Source organism: Asparagus officinalis, chromosome 8, assembly GCF_001876935.1.
Source record: "Asparagus officinalis chromosome 8, Aspof.V1, whole genome shotgun sequence".
NCBI lineage: Eukaryota > Viridiplantae > Streptophyta > Magnoliopsida > Asparagales > Asparagaceae > Asparagus > Asparagus officinalis.
The window spans coordinates 77,777,100-77,781,206 of record NC_033801.1 but is presented as its reverse complement, the minus strand read 5'-3'; the positions used below and the strand labels follow the sequence as shown (position 1 = coordinate 77,781,206).

The window sequence follows — 4,107 nt, the reverse complement described above, 5'->3', positions numbered from 1 at the left end:
CTGTAGGTGACTTGAGATTGACTTCAAGCCACACGCCGAAAGTTGCAAAGTGAGCTAAGAAAAGATAAGGTAAAATTACAAATCAGCAGAGCAAATGCATGTTATATCCAAACTTACAATTATCTCTTCATATAAATCCAAAAGATTGGATTGGTCAAACGACTCCAAACCTGGTTACCAGCATTCGAGAGATATAAACAACATGATTCAAATTTAAAAGAGAATAATTATAGCATTTGTATTTGGATTTGTCGATGTTGTAACATAGTAATAGAAGAGTTTACATTATGTAAACTTCCACATTAAAATAATGAAAACAAAGAAGAAAAAGTATATCCCCATCACTCTAGACCAATCACCTTAACACAAGAGCTAAACGAAGAAACAATAATTGGTGAATAATAAACTCTGTCAAACTGAGCTTAATGCCAGGGTCATAGTTAACACAAAAACATGAATATCGGAAAGGTATCAACAGATTCTACACGCAGTTAGCTCGACATCAGCATTCAGAGGTTGACAAGATGTTACACTTGCTTGACCTTCGTCCAATTTTGCAATCTGATCGGAGGAACCACTCTGCCCAGCTGAATCACTGGACTTCTCGGCAGAAACAATTTGTAGGTATATAAGTTTCGTAGCTTCTTCCTGTAAATCTAGACTTCTCTTTCTGCATAATCTTCTGCCGCTCTTCATAAAACATAAAATCATCAAGGATCGATGTGCTCAGGGGGCTATCCTTGAAGATGTTTAGCATACTCATGCCCGATGCATACATAACCTCATTCATAGAAAGAAATTTAAGCAACAATGAACAAGCCCTGGCCGATAAAGAATACAATTCATCAAACATTCAAAACGATTCAAATGAAAAGACAGGAATACTAAAATAGTCATGAAGGCTATAACAAATCTAAGCTAAATATAAAATTAAAGTAATAGTTGGAATATGCTAAAAAGATTCCACCAACTAGTTTTATCCAGAAATAAAAGTTTAAATATCTACTAAGCATATGATTGGAACATATGATCATTTTTGGAGAAATGAGAAATATCACACATAATATATGACAGCAATACCCTGGACTGCAGTACTTTAGGAGAACATTTAACTCATTATGATTTCCTTAAACATCCACTTCTTTGATGATAGCAATATCAAAATTAAGTAAAAGAAAGCAGTCAAAAGTTGGCAATAGGGGATGATTTAAGGATAAAGAAAAACAAGTTGCTGCTAGAGAGGAAGTTTTAGAAGTGGCCAAAGAAGAAAAATAAGAAAGAAAAGCAAAGTGAATTAAGGAAGCATTAGCATGTGCGATCATGAGAAAATATATGTTATGAATCAATTCATCACTGTCGATCTCATCAAATGGTAAATAAAAGACCTAATTGTACCAAAACCTTGCTATTGATTGTAAAAGATGTCTCTCCCCTCTTTGTTTATATTTCTCTTAAATTGTAACTTCATCAATTTTATTTTTCTTTACATTAAGAATTTTAATGAGACCAAGAGTAACGAATTGATCCATATGACTACCAATTTTTTTCTCATTAATTAATGCAATTCACTTTGCTTCTCCAGCTTTGCTTCTTTGAATTTCATTGAGCTTTCTCTCCAATAACAATTTGTTCTCTTTGTTCTTACTCTTACTAATTTGAATATCTTTCACAATAAACGCTAGCATTTTACAAAGCTAATTCCTTTCCCCCAAAATAAAACACTCAATCAAAATATACCGTCACAACATAACCTCATTGACTTCACGCTATTACAAGACCAAAATCAACACTATGATGTCATTTTTAACTTAACTCCAAATATGCAAGATTGTTTAAGATTTTGATAATAAAGATAATGCTTCACTTAATTATTGAGTTACTTAAGGTTTAATAAAGCTCTTGTTTAAGAATGGGGTGACTAGTACAATGTTCTTGACATACCTGATTCCTTCAACTAGAAAGGATAGAGTTGTTGAAGTTTTTGCAAGAATCCACCAATATACATACGACAATTTCACAAGCACAATTAACATAAAAAAGACAAAATAAAGCAGTGGATCGAAGTAATAACTCCAAAAAGGAGAAGAAACCCAAAAGCTAATAATAATTTTTATACTTCACGCTGAATAAATAAAATAACTCACCATTTTTCGTTCCTCAACTAGCTTTGGCATCATCTTTTTTCTTCCTGCTATGGGATCCACCAACAAAACCCCTACCGACATTAAGCCCCAAAACCCAAATAACAAGTCTTTCCTCAAAATTACTCAGATAACATTAAAAAACATAAATTGATGATGATTATGCTTGCCTGAGATCCTTGTCGTTGTAGCTACCGCTTCCTAGGGGCTCTGTTTCCTTGTCGAATTCGTTGCCTTCACCGCGCTCTTCGATGCCTCTCGTTTTTGCCTTCATCTTCGCCTTCAGTAGAAGTCAGGGACCCATAATTAATCGCTCGCTAGCTTGCCGAGAGAGAAAGAAAGGGGGCAAATTTCTTTGAATACAGCGACAAAGACCGCGGAAGTTTCTGGCGGGAGCGATGCGAAGGAGGTAACTGTAGCTCACCGAAAAAATCAACGAGGAAGAAAAAAATCCAACAAAGGCACGGTTTTCGTCGATTTCATTCGGTTGGGGAAGGAAATGAGGGAGAGAGAAAAAACCTAGCTGGTGGCGGTTTGTTCTTCGATTTCTCTCTTCAGCTCTAGCAAAACAAAGCGGGGAAAAAAATCAGCGAAAACCTAAAAACCAATGTGGAGGTGAAAAATCTGACGAGGAGGCAAAGAAAAAGATTTCCACAGGGTGTTAAAGCGAACAAAACATCCCCTAAGTCAAAATAAGGCAAACTAAAAGTTGAAGAGAAGAGTGGGTTTCATGGGTCGACTATTTGGTTTTCATGGGTCAGCCCATGAGGAATTTGTCTCCAGATTTGAAAAAATTTACAATGTTTCAACATCTAATCCTTATGGCCGTGGAATATTTTTTTTATCCGAGTTCTGTTAGACCCTAGGGGGTGATTAGGGTCTTATGCTAATCTAATCTGATTTAAATGCCAATTAAAATTAATTAATAAGTTATCCTAGTAAGTATGAAATACAACAAGAATATAAGCTAGGATAATCAATATGAACAATGAGATATATCCTATATGATAGAAATATATGCAATGATATATAAACAACACAAGGGTAAATAATCTAAACAAGATAGTGGATGAAATAAATGAGAAATGCACAATTGGCGATATAAGATAAATGCAAAAACAAATACGCCAAAGATAAACTCAAACAAGCAATATGATCACGGAGTTCGAACCTTCCGTCCTACGTCTCCGCTCCCCACTCCCGGGGAGAAATCCACTATCACAACCGGGTTTTCTATGCTCACCCGAATAACGTTTACACCTCATAGTGTCGATTTTCAACGCTCACCGAACAACGTTCACTCCTCACACTCGGTTTTCTAGTTCACCGAAAACTTTACAACACACTCGGTTTCTAGCTCACCAAAAACCTTACAACACTCACAATGTAACAAATATAAATTTGTTTTCTATAATAGATGAGAACACTATGAAGCATAACTCAATGTTACAATCTCTCACAACCCTAATATACTATGTATGCAAATACAATAAGCTCATGTGGGTGTGTGTAACAATGAGATTAAAATCAAATCAACTAAACTCAAATATAAAATCTAGCTTAAGAACAATGATAATCAAACAAGTATATAAATGTAAAGCTAGAGTTTGAGTTTAGAAAACTTCTCAATTGATAACAAGAGATGGAGGGAGGATAGTTTGAAGCTCAAACTTCAACAGATAATCTCCTCAAGCTCTTGTGGAATTGATTCACAAAACTGAAATACTCAAATGCTTAAAAGCTTCTTAAAACAAACTTAAGCAAACACTAAACAAGTTTAAACCCTTGTTAAAATCTTTTAAACCATTCTCTTAGATTGCTTAGTTAGAACTGAGGTAAGGGGGGTATTTATAGAAACCCAAAAGCCAAGAGAAAGCCAAGAAAAAGACCAAAAAAACCACTCTGTAACGGCTCTAAAAACAGCCGTTGGAACTGAGTTAACAGTGCAGCGGTCGACCGGGGCGGG

At 35.3% G+C, this 4,107-nt stretch overlaps 1 long non-coding RNA gene across 1 annotated transcript; it reads right to left on the bottom strand.

The window, feature by feature from the left end:
• Window positions 269-2,221, bottom strand: LOC109822333. The gene is made up of 2 exons (XR_002242081.1): window positions 2,145-2,221; window positions 269-821 (listed from the first exon to the last, which is right to left on the bottom strand). It is a non-coding gene; the product is annotated as an uncharacterized LOC109822333 (long non-coding RNA).